This window comes from Corvus moneduloides, chromosome 1, assembly GCF_009650955.1.
Source record: "Corvus moneduloides isolate bCorMon1 chromosome 1, bCorMon1.pri, whole genome shotgun sequence".
Taxonomy (NCBI): domain Eukaryota; kingdom Metazoa; phylum Chordata; class Aves; order Passeriformes; family Corvidae; genus Corvus; species Corvus moneduloides.
Genome location: NC_045476.1, coordinates 103557575 through 103576262, shown reverse-complemented (window position 1 = coordinate 103576262; position 18688 = coordinate 103557575). Strand labels below are relative to the sequence as shown.

The 18688-nt window shown below is 40.9% G+C and overlaps 1 long non-coding RNA gene across 1 annotated transcript; it reads right to left on the bottom strand.

Annotated features, from left to right (window-relative positions):
• Positions 1–9529: 9529 nt before the first annotated feature.
• Positions 9530–18453, bottom strand: LOC116449343. The gene is made up of 2 exons (XR_004242352.1): positions 14688–18453; positions 9530–10529 (listed from the first exon to the last, which is right to left on the bottom strand). It is a non-coding gene; the product is annotated as an uncharacterized LOC116449343 (long non-coding RNA).
• Positions 18454–18688: the final 235 nt, after the last annotated feature.

Here is an 18688-nt window from a genome sequence, read left to right as displayed (position 1 = left end):
GCTTGTTCCTTTCTCACAACCTTCCCATGGACTTTTTCCCCTGTGTACGTGCTTAAGTCCTTCTGTCTTACATGCTCTGGTTCTTCTATTTTATGGCTGGTTCACGATATGTCCATTTTCTAGTAAAAACATGATTTCCATAACAGAACTGTAGTTTAACACTAGTTTTGGACATGCATTTGCAAATCCTTTTTTCTAAAGGAATTGATATAATGGGACTTTATGCACTTCATGAAAATTTTTTTTAGATTTGTATTTCAATAACTGTATTTCTATTTACCTCATTCTTCAAAGCTGGATTTTGTTCTACTACTATGGCAACTTTTGTTTTGCTTTTTCTTGAATGGTGACTGTCAACATAGCTCTAATTTCAAGGTGCCAGTGCTTAAAAGGAAGTGAGCTCTTCAACAACATGTCATTTTCTCATACATAATACAAAAAAATACAAGCCAAGACAAATAGTAGAACAACTTAGAGCAATATGCTCAGCAAGAATTCAAATTATACTTACATTTTGTCTGGAAATTGGTATACAAGGCTACTTTTCAAATGCTGTGGTTTAGTTACCTTTCACAGGTTTGACTGTATGTAACTGATCTTTCTCCTGTTTTACAACATGGAAAAGCCTGTAGAGTAGTTGTATTTCTACCATTTCTACCATAAATTAGTGCTTTATCTGATCTGCTTCCTATTGTTGATTTTTAAATGCTGCCAGTTGCCAACATTTGCTTTATATTACAGCAGTAATTTTGCACTATTCTTGCATTTTTAAATGTTGACATAGTTTTGTGTTATCTGTTAAAATACTCAAAATACAGAAAAAGTTATTTATCTCAGATCCAAGGTGCTAAATCATCTAGCACTCATCTGTGCTAAATTGCCAGCTACTTCCTGGTCTAAACTGTGGGGGAGAACCCTGTTATTCCACTCTGCCCACCCACTCCTTGTAAATGCATGGGAGGGTGTTGATAGTGAGCTGAGCCGTGCTGGGTGCAGGAGTGATGGTGGTGGAAATGCCACTAGTGGGAAGGAAGGATTAGTGCTGTCACTGCCTTGGGAGGACTTGGTGATGGTGAAGGGACCCTTGCTGCTGTCGTACTCTTCACAGTTTATGTGGAGGGATTTGTAAGATCCCAATTTCTGCTTTTAATTGGTTCTCGCTGACTGGACAGAATACCCTCTCTTCCGGCAGATGCTAGAACCTGTCAAAGCACAGACACCCTCTACATCCAGGATCACCTGGAGCTTCCACATGTGATGTCTGCAGGCTTGGTTTCTGAAGATTAAAGAAACAGACTCCTCCACCTGCCCCAAAATTCATAAATGTACATAGGAACAACTGAAAATGTAAAAGGTCTAAAATCCCCAGGTGTGAGAAGCTGGTGAAGAGGTCAACTGGCAGAAATTATCACTTGCCCATTGACATCTGATGGGTTTTATAGTGTTTTATAACTTTGCCATCAGTTCTCAAATCATCTAATTCTGTATCTAAGTCAATTCAGGTTTACATTTGCCAAAGCTTTCTTTGGCCTCTGTATTAGAGGATTCAGCAAATATTTGTTGAGTTGAAGTATTCATGATGAGTTCACAATATTTAGTAAATATGCATTTCCAGAGAGTGATCATTCCTCATATTTATTCCTAAATTGACACTGTTCTTATCCTCCCTCATCTTCACAGATGTAAACCAGAGGGAATTTTTATGTACTTTAAATTGGCCTATGCTCAAGCCCTCTGTCAAATCTCTATTTAAAAGTTTACAGACTATCTTATAGGCGCTTATAAGTGCAGGGAAGCTTGCTGTTTAGTTCCTTTGGTGCCAGCTTCATACCAGCTGGTGGTTCAAACCAGATGGCTTAAAAATAGTCAGATTAAGATCTCTGGAAGTACTGTGTCACTATATGAGAAAGTAACTTAGTAAATACAGCACTTTAAGAACTTCGGGCTGCATGTTTTGTTGCATCAACATGCTCATCCTACCTTCATGGAGAACCAGGTACTGAAGAATTGTGGCATCTCCTAAACTAGTTCAGGAAAAAATCTTATCCCAGCCCTGAAAACCATACAGTGCTCTTCTGTCTCTTTGCAAATCTGAGTGGTTCTGTTGACCCATGCACAGCACAGAGCAGCAGCTCAACCTCTCACCTAAAAATTTGCAGCCAGGATGAGCAAGCCTGTTTTCCCTGGGATCTGTGCAGAACTCAGTGCAAAATCTGAACATCTTAATCCCCCCAGGGTAGCATTAGAATCTGGAACAAGGCAGTCCAGCTTTGCTGGAAAATACGTGAAAATTGTTTTCAAAGAGCTTACAGATACACCAGGAGCACACATAGCTTCTTGCAACCATTTTTATTATTCAAAAGAGTGACAACAAATTTCTTATTTAACCCAGTGCGTAAAAGGGATTTAAGCTTTTTCTTTCGGTGGGAGAAGTTTGAAGGTATTGAAGGCTAATATATCTGTTCTTCTTGCAGGAAGGTCTTTGTCTGGGGTCAAATAATCACTTTCAGAGAGACAGTTTTGTTCCATTGTGCTATCAGCTAAATATGTGTGAATTTATTTATAGATATGCACACACATATGTGTATGTATTAGAGCACGTGTGTGAATATGCACATACATACATACGGCTGTGCTTCATTAGAGATGTTTAAAAAATATGCTGAGTGTGTGTAATGTGAAAATTGTTGGTCTAGTGCAGACAGTTCAGATTGGGCAGCAGAGTTCAGTAGTTCCCTGCTGCCAAGTACCAGGGGGTGGAGCACGAGGGATAGTTTTCATCTTGTTTCCCTGATTGCCTTGTCCACAAGACAGATTTCAATTTACAGTGACAGGAGCGGCTGCCAAATCTCAGCTGGTTTTAACTGTGCTGAGCTTAATTAAATACTATTAAACCATCAACTACTATTTAAATAAATCAACAGTAAGTGAAGTGTGCTGATAGCTGCAGATTGCAGTATGGTTATAGTATGAAATCTTGGGTGATGCCAACTCAGGAGTGAAGGTAAAACCTGACTCTTCTCTATGTGCCAGGACCTACCTGTTCCAACACTGGTCTGTGCACTGCAGGTGCCTGGGAGTTGAAAGTGGTCATCTGGGTGGATGATCCAAGGCTGAACGTTATCATAAACAAACACAAAGAATGTTTTTATGTGCTTCTCAGCTTCCACAGTCCACTAAAATGCATTTCCCTTAATTATGCATGGTATCACAGCACAGATTTTGGCAAGAACGAACATTCGTCTTAAAAAGCACTTGGCCACCTGTCTCAGTGCAGCCAGTGAGTACCAGGGAATGGTGACCAGGAGGTCGAGGGAGGGGACTCTCCCCCTCTACTCCACTCTCATGAGACCCCACCTGGAGTGCTGCACCCATCTCTGGGCCTACCAACACAAGAAGCAAGTGGACCTTTAGAAGTGGGTCCAGAGAAGATGATCAGAGGGCTGGAGCATCTCTGCTGTGAGGACAGGCTGAGAGAGCTGCAGTTGTTCACCCTGGAGAAGAGAAGGCTCTGGGGACACCTCATAGCAGCCTTCCTGCTAAAGGGTACAAGAGAGAGGAGAGGGACTCTTTACAAGGGCATGGAGTGCTAGAACACAGAGTAATGGCATTAAACTGAAAGAGGCAGGTTTACATCAGATATTAGGAGGAAATTCTTCACTGTGAGGGTGGTGAGGCATTGGAACAGGCTGCCCAGAGAAGCTGTGGCTACCCCATCCCTCTAAGTGTTCAAGGCTGGGTTGGAGGGGCCCTGAGCAACCTGGTCTAGTGGAAGGTGTCCCTGACCATGGCAGAGGGGTTTGCTATGAGATGATCTTTGTGGTCCCTTCCAATGCAAAACATTCTATGATTCTATGAAATCAGCTAAAACTGCTCAATGCCAAAGTGCTTTCCAGAATAAAAATAAGAAGGGTTATTCTCTTGGGAGGTACAAGCAAGAAACCCCTATGCCTACACATCCAAAAAAGATAGGTACCTATTTAAGTTTTTATGTTGCCTTTCTTATTACATTATGCAGCAGAAATATTTTTATTGCAACTGGAGCTTCATGTCTCTGGTATATTTCAAAGCACATGAGGTAAATGAAACTAAATTAAACCTCTGCTGAAGAGGGAAAAAAGGGGTGGTAAATCATAATTCAAAATTATAGCGTCTAGTTCTAATCTTCAAAATAAAAAAAATCAGAAAATTAACTTAATTTCTTTTCCATTAATACAATGGTAAATAGTATGGGAAGAATTAAAGTGGACCCCTGGTAAAGCAGATAGCATTCTTCAGCTTACTGTGTCTCTTTTAATGTATGTGGCCAGCACTGTAAGGTACTGAAGTATGTATATATTCAAACATTTGTTAACCAGGAAAATTCTGTAGCGCTCTTTGTATTGCAAGAGAGACCTAAGTAAGGCTCAGTTCCATAAGTTTGTCTTTTCTGGGAGTGAGGATGCTTTGAAGGCTGACAAGAGCTTTTCAGTTTTTCCATCTCCTGTAGGAATGCCCTCACTAAAATGCCACAAAAAGTGAGCGTGTTGTCCTGGGTTATTATTTTTCAGTCTCATACTACTAGTTGAATATTCTGCCTCTGCAGGCTTTTTAATTTAGAAAGAATAACAATAAAATCCAAATTCTGCCCATCAGTGAAAGTAAATGCATTCCAGTAATGGAAAACACATAGCTTCCAATACCTGGGCACCCGGCCAGCCCAGTTTAGTATGAATCATACATATTCATTAATTCTCATTTAGAGATGAGTCAATTGGTGTTAGCAGTGTAAGTGCATACAGTATGAGCCACCATTCAGCTGTAAAGGGAAAAACAACACCAGTTTGGGGATTTCATGTGCACTGGGAATACTGGATGAGCGCACATCCCTTGGCCACTGGCATGTGTGCATCTTCTGAAATCTGAGGCTGCAGGGATGCATTCCCTCATGCCCTGCACTTTCCTGGCACAGCCAGACCTGCCGTCCTTTGGGTCAGAATGCCAATTTTACCTATTTTCCCAGGCCTTTTCTGGGCTGGAGCGAGCCAATCGGGTGGAAGTGGGCAAGAAGTTAACTCACAGAGACACTCCTTTAGAAAGCTGATTTACATGTCTGACATATGACTACGAGATTAATTTATTTTAAATGACTTAAACTAAAAGGCTAAAAGCTACTTATTTGCTGCATTGTTAGTCAGTGATAGTAAGCCTGAGGGAATTTGTTATAAGAATTATGCTGGGAGTTTCAGTACTCTGAATGCTTTAACTTTTGCAACTTTATGGAGAAAAATTCTCATCTACTGGGATCTTTTCAAATATTAATGGAAAATTTAACATGTGCTATAGAAAAATATTTCTTTTGAAATATTTGGGTTTTTTCCAAACTTCAGTTAAAAAATAATATTTTTATGCTATTATCTGGAATTTTAAACCCAAGACAGAGATCTAAAGCAGTCATATTGACAACTGGAAAGGAGAAGAGAGATCTCACAGAAAGTCCCTGTAGATTAAATAGAAAAAGATACAGAGAAAGAAAGTTTTTTGGTGAACTAAGCCCATTCCCTGCCCAGGGGGAATATGCCCCCCTGACGGAGTACCTGCCTAGCTGGAATCTCATCTGAACCTAGTGAGTTGTGCATCGGTAATGGGATAGCAGGGAAAGTATGCATCATTAATTTTTAAGAGAGCTACTGTTAGAAGAAAATGATCAGACTTTGTGAAGTGTAATAGACCTGTCAGGGCCACGTTTTAGTGCCAGAACATTTTTATTTTCATGTCTCTGAAGAGTCAGTATCTGTTTAAGTTACAGCAACACTCATTTATTGTGCAGTTTCACACAGTACCCAGGGGATATTTGATGCAAGGTTCAGCTCCTTCAAATCAGCTGCACATGCCTGCTACTGCATTATCAGGGCAAGTATTTTAGAATAATTCAGAATAATAACAGTAACCTTTTAACATGTACATTACAAAAAAAAAAAAAAGTGCACCAGGGATTTTTTGTATTTTTGTGAACTTAGGGTAAAGTACTTATTCAGTAACTCACTCTTACTAAGATACAATATGTCACATTGTCAATTTCAGATATAACAGTCACATAGGCTCAGAAGGTCTGTAAAAATTTAAGACTCACATAGCATCTCTGGATGTGCCACTTGCAGTTCTGATGAGCTTATACTCAAGCAGGACAGATACATTTTTGGAGGCACAGACTGTGGACAGGAAGAGAGAGTTGGTGAGTATCAAAATTTACAACTGATTCTATGTCACAGTTCCCATTGAGCTCTTTGCACATTTACTCATGTCTGCCTTTATGATTATGGTGGTACTTCTATTAAAGGTAATTAATCAATCATACTGAATTCTATGTAATTTGTGTCACTCTCCTCTGAGTTTATGCTTGCTCAGTCCAAAAGTGCAGTTCTCTGCCTCCATCCTGATGAGGATCTTCCCACCTCTGCCTCATGAGTTACAATGTGCTTAGAACTACAGTGTGAATAATGCACTTTTGGGAATGCTCTCCAGAAAGTAATTAATGGGACTGGCTTTCATTCCTAGTAAGTCATGTTTGGGCAAGTAACAATTTTCATATTGTCCGGGTTGCTCAATCTTGTTTAATAAGACAGATGTGATTAAATGCATTCAGATTGTCCGAGCCAGGTGTCTTTTGAAAAGGAAATCTAAGAAGAATTGAAATAAGCTTTATTTTTCCCACTTTGGTCTTTTGAGATCGAAGTATTTTGTTAATCACCAAACACATTCGATTTCTTTTACCTTTTCCTTCTAATGTTTATTCTTGGAGGGTTAAAAAATATTTTGACTTAAAACAAAACTGTGAGCATAGGTATTCAGCTCATGTATTTGTTCACGTGTTTGTTCATGTCTTTTTCATCCTTGGTCTTTTTGCTTCTTGCTTATGCTTACAATGCGTTATCTCACAAAGCTGCAAACTCCCATTTGTGATAACATTTTGCTGCTCACTGCTTTTTCTCCTGCTCTATTCCCAAGCGGGTCACCCACAGCTGCAGATCCTAGGGGTGTCCCTGCCCAAGGTGTCCCTGTGCCTGCCCCAGGGTGTCTCTGTGCCTGCCAGCATCTCTCTGGCTGAGTGTCAGCCCAGCTACATAGTACCAGGACCATCATCGCCTGTGGTCAGGCATCCCTGGGATGGCAGGGCTCTCAGGCAGTATGACACGGCTGCAGATCTGGTTGGAGAGCAGGACCCAGACTTCTGTGCCTCAGACTTCCTGTTTACACAATATCAGAGAAGATCTTAACACAAATGGTCTTTGTTTGAATGCAAACTCTTTGCTCTAAGGTGCTGATCCCACTTGGTACCCAGGCCCTGGCCAGCTGGCTGCCTCCCGTAATGCCCTGATACCCATCCCTCCATTTCCCCATCCCAGGCTTGAAGTGATTATGCTGTTTGGTTGATGGTGCTACATGAGTTGCATGGACATGATTCCCTCCTGGGCCAGGAAAGGCCCAGGAGCAGCTAAGTCTGTCTGTGAGTACATGCCAGAAATCTATTTCTGAGCAGCCCAGTGCATCCCAGAAAACCAGACGGCGACAGCTTCTCCCACAAGGCTTGCTCTCTCCCACAGTCTTAGTCCAGTCTGATGTTTTCTTAGTTTCCCAGGCAGAAATCTCTGTCACTCATCAGTGTTTTCTTACCCCTGCCTTAGCTTCCACAACTGTATCTGTCCAAACAAAGATCCAGGGAGGACAAAGAACTTTTCCAGTTTTTTATTCTTTCAAGATTTACTTTGAAGAGACCTTTGAAAGAGGGACCTTGAGACGTGTCTTTTAGAGCAGTGGCTTTCCCAGCATGCAAAATTAAGGGAATGTGCTGCTGAATTCAGACAGATGTTGTTCTTCCCCTGACTGCACCACTACCTTTCTTCCAGCTCCTACAGCCTTTTATGCCTGATGACCTGTGATCACTGCCAAAAAGTTACATTCCTCCAGTTGTGTATCTGGATATCCGGAAACTGATTCTCTAGCAACCCAAGATGAGGTGACATGCCAGCACAACCTCCTCATCCCTGCCAGAGATAGAGTTGACACAGAAACCATCTAACAGGAAGGTTTGTGGTGGTTGTGCTGATTGCACAGCTTGGTTGCCATTAGGCAGTACCAGACTTGCCCAATGAGCAGGTGCACAGAGGGCATAAAGGATTAGAAATCCCAGGGGAGCTGGATCCATGACTGACACTCACCGGCAGCCCTGCAAGCAGTTAGTTTTCCATACGTAAGACTTGGCCCCAAACTATTCTTAATACTTGGGGAGTACATTTCATGGCTTAGAATTTGTGATTAAATGGGGAAGTAAGTTCTCATACCCCTTCATCTCCCATTCATCAGCATGGTTGCATCAAAACTAAAATAAATGACCTTAGAACGGAGAACTTTTATTACGAAAATATCCTTACAGTATGTATGGAAAGCATGTGACTGTTTCTGAAATATGATCAAAACAAAACCCAGATGACTGTAAGAGGTTGAAGTAACATTATCTTTCCTTTATTCAACCCAACCAGAATTTAAATCTGCTGCAGGCAGTCTTTAGAAATAGCACTTAATGCAATGCCAGAGTATCCTGCAGAAAAGGTACAGCACATTAATGTGCATGGATTGTCTTTGATTTCCTTTAGCTCTGTGAAAAGGCTCAACTGGACAACTGCACTAATGGGAATTGTGTAACTGATTCATTCACAACAGTTAGTTAAGTGCAGTGTTGTTCTTCCATGGTGGAGAACAACATCAAGAAGTTAGACCATTGAATCAATTATTAAAATGAATCTTGGCTACTTTGGTTTGTAAGGGTCTTTAAAACTTGGATTAGAAAGATGACAATAACGTTTGAGAGTAGCTCTTGGGAGCCTGTTTGGAGGGTTTTAAAAATATTTTAACTTTTCCTGCCCTTGCCCCTGGGCTCTGCCTGATTTGATATCTCTGTGGGCTTTGAGGCTGGTGGATTGTCTCAGGCTGTCAGTATGTCCTTATCCTGCCATCCTTCCCAACCCAGCCTGTAAACACAGGGCTGATAGATCCACCCTAGAACAGTGGCATTGACAGAGGGTGCGACATTGACAGTTCTTGAATTTCAGGGGACTGTGAATTGGAAATATTTCAATCAAAGTAGTAAAGTATGTTTTAGCATTGAGAGCAAAACTTGCATCAGTTCCAATAGACACAGACATAGATTTTTCAATTCTTCTCTCTGCTGTATGTTTAGTAGTTTTGAGTAATTCCTGGTTTTTTTTTGGGTATCTGAGGACTCAGTTTCTCTGTCCATCTTGAATTCAGAGTAGAGTTTGCAGAGAAGAAACAGCTTTCTAATGAAAATATCATTACTGAATGCTATGGCTGAGTCTTTAAGGGGTTTTTTTTGCATGAGTTTTGTTAGAGATAGGTGAAGCTTTGAGTTTTATTCCATTTTCTTTAGTCAGCTAGACTGTCATCTGGAATTTCTTTTGAGTTTTCAGTACTGTTCTGGCCTAGTCCTTAGGTAATGGATTTCTCTAACTTCATAAACAGACACTTGAGGTAGAAAAGAATGCAGTTGTTTATTATACAAAGCAGAAGAACAAATACATAGTTTTTTTTATTTTGTCAGTTCTCAATAATAGCTGCCTAGAGAAACATTAAAATAAAACCATATGCTTATAGAGCACTCAATGCCTTTTAAAATGCTGTATAAAACACCAATTTGCTGTGGATTTTTTAAATTTCAATTCATTTAAATAAGTAGGCAAATAGTTTTTTAATTAAAAATGCCAACAAGCATTCTTGCGGAGCATTTTGCTTGAGCGAACATAGCGTGCCAGTGCCTGACCCTGCCTTACCCAAAGCTGTCTTACATCACGAGAAAGACATTGGAAAAAAAAGTGGCTGGAAACCAGCATCAGGCAGACTTAATTGAGAAACAAGTGAGAGTGATTAGCCACTGGAACAAACCAGGAAGAGAAGTGAAGGGCTTTCCATGTCTGGATGTCTTCAAATCAACAATCAAATCTCACATGGAAGAAATGACTAATCAAACAAAAAATTTTGGGCCTCAACAAAGGGTAACTGTATGAAAGCCTGTGATCTACAGAAGATTACAGTATTTAATGATTCCTTCTGGATTTAAGCCCGATTTTGGGGCAAATTAAAATACTGATGAGTGTGACTTTCTGAACCCTGAATTCCCTTTTGCAGATCTTTTTCTTCAAGTCTGCCAAATTCCAAACATCCAACTATTCTGTGAGTATGGAAATAATCTTGAAAAAGCCCAGGTTTGAAAAGTTGCCAAGAAAATCATGGGCCCACATGTAACAATAGACATCTGTAGGTGAAAACTCCTCACAGAAGAGAGAAGCTGTTTTTGTCCTGATGAGACATCAAGGAGCCCGACTGAGATATGGTCTGCTCACATCTTTGGCCCAGAAATCCTCTTGGTGACCTCAAATGTCAGACTGAGATAATTCTATTACTTAGTAAGTTGATCTGGATGGACATCAAATGCAAATGCTGCCAGGATTTGATTGTCTTCATGCTTGACAAGTCTGAGGACAGAAAAATTGATTGAGCAAACCGACTTGTAAGTCATCACCAGTTCTACCAATCACATTTTCCATCTAAGCATTGACTCGTCTGATAAAGCATTTTATCATTTGATAAAACTGAAGTGTCAGGGTTTAAGGTGCAAGAACAGGTTACCATATAGGAAAGAACTTCATGCACTTATTTCATTAGATGCTTGTGGTGGTGGAGTCTCCACTCTGAGCCCAGCAAATAGACATGCCTCAGGACTGCCTTGGGACTCCTGCGGCGAGAGCGGGGAGCACAAGTAATCCAATCACCCCTCCTTGGGAATAGCTTGGATAGCAAGTATAAGGTCAGTATTTAAAATACTCACATGAACTGTGCAACATCTTCTGTCCATACCTAGCAAATTAATAGTAATTAGAGGAGGAAGAATTCAGTGGCTCTTCCCTTTGCAATAAATTATATTCTGTGAGGTATTAAAAGAGCATCATCTCTTTCAACCCATTTTTGTACTATTTCTCTTGCAAAATAAGTAGATACAAGCTTTAATTTCAGGCTAGCACTCTAGCCAGTGGGATTTTGGTTTTTTTCAAAATTAGAAAAATTGGTTCCTTTGCTGAGTGGATTCCTGTGATCTAAAGCTGCAGTGCCTGTTATCAGTATGCAGCTGCTTGCTTTATATTGCTAACTTCTGAAACACTTCCTCAAGTATTCTTGAAATAGAATATTTCATGTAGAAATAAATGAATTTATGAAACCCTTTTAATTATTTTACTTCAGTAAAAAGATTAAAATCTAGGTCTCTCTTGCTCCACATCCGTATTGTAACTTAGAGAATATAACAGAGATTAATCATTTTCAAATGCCAAATACAGAACAAAGTCTATTTTCCTTTCCCACACACAATCTGAAAGCCATCAAACTCCTCCACCGACCTACTGTGCATATGAGTTGAACATTGTCAAGTACAAATTAAGGATCTGATCTAGCAATTGCTTCCAAGCGCAGTCTTACAGAACTGTGCCGGCTGCGCTGAGGAAATCACAGGCTCGATTCAAAGCCTGCAGAGCGCTTCCTGACTGCACGGGGGAGCAGGCATCTCAGAGGAATAAAAAGGCTCTGAATCTGCAATTATGGGCCATATCTAATTGTGAATCTGCAAAAGAGAATATGTTGCTGTCTCAATTGTAGAAAAATTTTGTATCATTTAGCAATAAGATGGCCTGATGTGTTTTTGGAGAGGAGGTTGTACTTGTCTTGAGGGGCTGTTCCAGAATGAGGTTGGTGAGAAACGAGACATCAAGATTTGAGTTCATATGATCTTGCAGTGCCATTTATTCCCAGGGAACAGAGGAAGCCTCCTGCCCTGCTCCCAGGGAAGCTGTTCAGTGGGAATACATTAGGGAGCAAGGGCTTATATGTAGCCTAGGCTACAGCTGGTGAATGCCATGCCACTCACTGCAGTGTGGATCTCTGTAATTAGCACTTTGTATTTGCACTATGCATTTTAAATCAGGTGTGCATTAATGCATTGGTTATCAAGAATGAGCAGCACAGAGCGTCGAGATTTTTATAAAGACTTATTCAAAGCTAGATGATTTTTAATGTGTGTGATTAGTTGCAACCAAAATTACAGTAATAAATAAAATTATATACAAAACAGGATAGGAGGCTTTTACATAAGAATGAGGCAAACGGTACAACAAATGCCAAATTGATTTCTAATGCTGGTTCAAATAAAATGTTTATAGGAATTGCTTATGCTTTGATCTCAGTACTGAAAAATGTGAAGATTTTGTTTAGTAAAAATATTTTAAAAGCTATTAAACTCTCTGTTAATGTAAGGCATGCAAGTATTTGTAAACGCCTTAAAGAGTGACACTAAAATTGGGAGTTTGTTTTATGCAGCATAGTGATGTGATTCACAGCAACAGAGGAATCCCAAAAATTATGGAGAGTTCTTTATCTTGAAATTCCCCTTTGCTCAAAGTTTCCAGTTCCCAAATAGTGGGTCTGTTCTCTGAAAACCATTATTTGAGTTGGGACTTCTACAGTGCCAGTTTTGCAAAAGGGTTTTGGAAACTGTGGGGAGCTGCTTTGAGGCAGCTCACAAACTGGGGCTATTCTTTGGTATAAAAATTTTGGCATTTGCAGGACTGCTCCTTTTGCTGAGAAGCCACAGGTCAACAGATTCTAGACGTTAAGAGTAGTCAGTAACTTGGAAAAAAAAATGCACTAATTCCTTGCCATTTTTGTATTCCTGTGGATATTTCTCAAAGCAGATACCTTTTTTTTCCCAAATATTTTCTTTAATTAATTGGTATTTCTCATTCTTTTAAAAGTTGCTAAAACATTCCCAAGCAGCTGGCTGTGGATGCTTTCCACTAGGAAAAATACTGAAGCACCCTTGAATCCAATCCTAATGAGCACTGCACTTCTCTAGAGCAATTTATCCCCAAAGTCTTCTGTAGGGTCTGATCGACTGGTTTCTGTTTTCCCTGGCTCTGCTTCTCACTTTGGAGTAATTTCTGTCACCAGCTCTCTCAGTGGCTTCACCCTGAACAGATTTTCTGCTCAATTTCAGATTTTTCCCGTGTCTCTCAGGCATTCTGGGTTTCCTAATGGAATTAGTCTGTGCCCCCCAGCTGTGATTTAACTGATAGGAAAATGGGTTTCTGTTCTCCGTATTTTGTATTTGATGTTTATTCACCTCTCTCTCCATTTGTGCCTGTTGCATTTGTGTTTCAACGTATTTCATTACCCTCTGGAATACTTCCAAATGCCACCTCACCTTTCCAGCCTACAAAGGAAAGGAAATGTTGCACTGAGCCTGCTCCTGACCCCAGGGAAGCTGCCCTGGGCGCCTGAGCCGCCCTGGGCGCCTGAGCCACCCTGCCTACCTCACCTCCAGTCTCTGCAGTTCCAGCGGAGCTTTGCTGCGACTCCTGCTCCCCCTTCCGAAAGGAGTGGAGAGAGGCACAGACATCTCCGTGGAGGTTCCCACCACCTGATTTCTTTCTTTGAGTGCTGAAGACCACGGAGATGGTTGGTGCTTTAGAGCTGTCAATGCCAGCACTACCTTGGGCTTCTGGGTGCTTTGCTGGGCAGCCAGGATGCCAGTCCAGGGTGGCAATGCAAAGCATGGTAGTGCTGGCAGCTCCAGGGTGAAGACACTATCCCAAAGGTCAGGGATACCTTTCTTCCTCTATTTTTTGTAGGCTATTTTTTTTTTTGTTTTTAGGGAAGGCCAAACCCTCAAGGAGTTCACTGTTAGATGTCACCTGCACATTGCTCGTTAATAAAAAAATAATTTACTTTTCCGCCCTGAGGCAATCAGTAACAAATATGAGGTAGTGCATAACAAATGCATATCTCAGAGCACAACTTGACTGTGTAATTTCATTTGCAACACTAGACGAGAAGTTAGTCTGTCACTACAACCATGCCAGATTGCAACCAGTGAGGATCTGACTGCTAATTTTTCTCTCCCAATGGTCTGTACTATTTTACAAAGAAGTTTTCTTTAGTGAAAATCCCATTAACATTATTCTCTTTCACTCTCATTACCTAAGAAGGTTCTATTTATGTTATTAAAAAATCATTTTTCAAATACACCTATTCTGACACTTTCTTGTTCTGACGATGAGAAAATCTCTGAATAACGTGAGAAGAATAAAAATGTGCTGCCCTTTTTTTTCCCCATAAGGAACATATTGTAAAAGATACTTACCAGTTTCACCAGAACTGTTTGTGTGAGAGCATTTGTGGCTTTCCTGAGAGCAGGGCTGTTAGACAACTATTTTGTCTGACTCAAGAGTTGCTGACATGTCTTATTTGATAACTGATGCAACTGCACAGCCTGTTTAAAATGTTCAACACCAGGTCCTCAGACTGTGTGAAAAGCCCCAGCTCCATTAACTTCACTGGAGATTTGTCTATTTACACCAGCTGGCACAGTGGAAAATGCAGCTATTATCCGTGGAGGGAAGGGGATAGGAAATGCCGGACAGGCAGCCACTGACAAATAGATTATTTCTGACAACAGAAGAGGAGCAGAATGAAATTCCCCTCACTTTCTTCAATACTGCTATTAAATACTGATCCACTAACTAATGCCACAAATCTTTTTCTTCCTACAAGCAGCAGGCTTGCCTCACAATTTATAACATACTCACAATTTCTGAGGGGCCTTCCAAGGAAAGTCTTTTAGTAACTCTCAAATATTTGCCACAAAATTACACCAAAGATCCTTCAGTATTCAACTGTGATGTTAAAAAGTCAAAATGCTGTTGTCAGTGGTAGCAAAACAGCTTGTAGCAGAATTCCTGGGAAGCCTGTGCACCCGCTGAAGAGAGTTTGATAGGCTTCTGTGCTGTGGCCACTCCAAGTTCTGGTTCAAGACAATAAAGCCCCAGGGTGTCCCAGAAATTCAGCAATTCATGCCAGCAATTTCCAGCTGCTGACTTGGTGGATGACAATATCCCTAACTCTCAGCAACAAGCCCTTGCTTGCTCTCTGAGCCCACTGATTCAGAGGAGCCAGGTTTGTTCTCACTTTCAGCAGACACCATTCTCTGTTTCCTGCGCCAAGAAGCAAAGAATGTGTTGCTGATTAGAAAACAAGGGGGGCTATTGCCTCCTCTCTGCAGATCTGATAAATTATGACAAGGTATACTTAACCTTTATCCTTTCTGGCATTCTGATGAACTGCCTTGATGGTTTTTTGGCAGTCCAAGCTGCCCTCTCACTACAGTGGAAGGATGAAGGCAAGGCAGGAGCATCTGTGGCCACAGCTGAATGCCCTTGCAGCTTCAAGCAGAGGAGTAATCTCAACCTGCCTGAGCTTGTTCCTACTTAGAGACCCATGGGATGCATTCAGTCCTCTCCCTTGCCTCATATGGGTCAGATTTATGAAGAATTACTGTTTTTGCAGCCTTGTAAGGGGTCAATTTCAAGGTCTCCAGCCCTGTGTTATTAATGAAAATCTAAATAGTACAAAACTGCTAATTAGGAGATCTTAACACCCTCCAACTTAATCTTCAGATCTGCTATGTATGAGGGACTATTGTTTCATACCATTATAACTTAATGAGGAGTATGTTATTAGTGACAATGAACTCTTTGTGGTTTATGGGTTACTGAAGAATATTTTTTAAAAGAAGGCTTTGTGCTCTCAGGGCAATTTATGTTGGAACAAGAATGTTTATAAACTGCAGGTGTCTCATTAAATTCTGCTGGTGATTAGAAGAAGCAGCCATGTGCAGAGATCTTCATCAGGGGCTCTATGATTTGTGTAGTCATGCTGAGTTTTTCCCTAATAGCTACACATTACTAAGCATTGATGCTCAGCTGCTGTGAGCAGAGCTCTGCAAAAATAGTTGGTTTCCATTCAGAAGCAAATGGCTTCGAGCCAGCTATTGATTTATAGACTGACACATCCTCCTTTAAAATGGGTGTGAGAACGTTAGCTATTACCTGTTACCTTTCTCTAGAAGTATGTTAAAAATAATTTTCCACTTGATAAACAGAAGCACAGAGTGTGATATTTATAGTGGTCATTTTCATAGAGACCTCTGAAAAGGGCTGCTTTATACAACTGCATTGGAGAGAGAGAGAGAGAGAAGGGTTGAGAAAGTTTGTCAGTATTCCCAGTTCTGGTTAAATGGTTTGGCCTGAAGGCAAGATGGATACATGCCCATTTCTTCCCAGCATCAACATGTGTTTGAAAACAGCAACTTGGCATAATGTTTTAAAAAAAACCAACACTAAACACAAAACCCTTTTGTATCTGCAATATATACTGCTTCTTTGGGAGAAAAGGGCAATAATATCTGAGCTTATAACAATAGTGATACATTATTTAGAATTGTGCCATGTCTTATTCATCTTAAAAGACATTTATTTTCATATTCCTACAGAATTTATTTTAAAATTCTCTGCTAGTAATGTGACAACTGCTTTTTAAAATTTTTATACCTCCAGCGCTTGGCTGGTCTTTTTTTTGTTCTTAAACTTGCAGTTGTGCCCGGGATAAAGAAGGAATACTGGGTTTTTCTCAGTACTGAGCTTCTGTTTGGGAGGGAGAATTTAAGCCGCACAAAAAAATACACCAAACTATTTGGCATGTTTCTGATTTTTTCTCATGTTGAGGTCTTGCAGTGGACATAGATTATATTGATATCAGCTCTCAGCTCTGAAGGGCTAGAGAGGTACAAACATGAATGCAAACTCAGGCATTGTTTATTACCCTGGTCCTGTCCAGCCCCTGGCACAGTGAGGCCCTTATCCACTTGGCCTGAGACAGATACCAAAATATTTAAACCATGATCACATTTTCCTAGAAGTTCAGATGGAGATTGTTTTGGGATCCAAGAATTTTGCAGAGGATTCATCCTATTAGCAATGCAATTCTGCTTTTCCTTGGCATTCACAAAACGGTTGTTCTTCCCATTCCTCAGCTTCCTCAGCTAGCCTGAGCTGGCTTTGGCTAGGCCAGAGTGTGATACCTGTGCATCAGCTGAGGGTAGAAGATGCCTGCAAACTGAATGGGCCACCTGTTAGATGGAGATCAAATGCATGCTTTTGGCTGCTTCACATGAATAAGAGCCACAGTTGAAAGAAACATTTAGGTATTTTGAGTAATAATAGTTTTAAAAGGCCATTATCATTCTCTGATTTTTAAAATGTGGTTCACATTTTTGAAAGGCTCCATGCTGGCACTGAGACATAAAGGCCACCTAGTCCAACCTCTTGTTCAAAGGTGGACCAGTTAGACTGGATTTCTTAGGGTACTGTCAAGCTTGAATATCTCCAAGGACATAGACTCTACAACCTTTTTGGAGCACTGTTCCAGTGCTTGACCCTTTTCACTGCATAAAACCTTTTCTTAGTACCGAGTGTTCTTCCTTGTGCCTGTTGTCTCTTGTCCTGCCATCGTGCGCTTCCAAGGAGAGTTTGGCTCCATCTCCTGTACATGCCTCCATTAGCTGTACACAGGAGTCACTGTTTAAAGCTAAACAAGCCCACTCCTCTCAGCCTCTTCTCATAACAATCTTCCCTGTTCCTATGCAAGAGAGAGGATGTGAGGTTTTTCGTAGGGCTTGCTTCTTCTAATGAAAAGCCACTGTTACTGTCTGCTTTTAATAGCAAGCACTTCATAGTACCAGAAGTGTCTGCAGAGATCCATACAAGCACCCTTTAAAAGCCCATACCTATTGATTTGGCACTGCTTCAGCTCTGCTGTCCAGCATCTTTGCAGCTTGAGAACACTCAGTCAGAGCAGCCAGTTTAAATATTTATAGCTGTGTAGTTGCACACTCCAGCTACCAGACTTTTATCCAAATGCCCAGACAGGTGTGTGTGCTTGCATTTAAAGCCCTGTTGCTTACAGAGATGGCATCTGACCTGGCTGACAGCTTTGTGAACTCCTGGACTAAAAATTAGATGCAGCCTTGATGTGCTTTTTCATCTATAATATAAAAGAATGGAGCCCAAATTCTTTCTCTTCCTTTACACTTACAAAAAGACTGCCTTATTTTGTACTGATTTTTCAAACAATTCTTCTCAGTTTTCCACATGGAAAAGCAGATAGTATTAAATACACCCCCACAATTTTTTTGCATCAGTCTACATTATGAGAGTAGGTCTTTCTCAGCAAAGTTTGTGTAAAGGCTGTGGGATGGGGTGATATTAATAGACGAGGAACTTCCATGGTGCCACATTTGTTTTGTGTTTTTTCACTGCCCTTCTTGGCATGAATGTGGTGCTCCTCTGAAGTGCCAGTCTCATCATGGAAAAGGTTATTTCCTTCTTTTCTGCAGCCAGAAGAGAAGGATGGCAGGCAGTGAGGTGAGTTCCCCACCATTGTGCTGGGACTGGGACAGGCCCCAGCTATGAAAGGGACTTTCCTGGAGGAGATACTTCAGCACTGGGAATGGTGTTAAGACTCTGTTGGGGTTTTAGTTTAGTCTGTTTTTTTTCCCTGTTAAAGGAATTTTCTCCCATATGCATGTTGCTAGGGGACAAATAGCTGTACTTAAGAAAGACAAAAGGGGAGTGGGGCGGACCTGGCTACTCCTTTGTCTACACCTGGGTGTGGGGTCAGTTCGCTCTGAGCGTCCGGAGAGAGAAGCTGCAGAGAAAGGAGCTGCTGCTTCTTTCCTTTTGGCCGTTCTTTC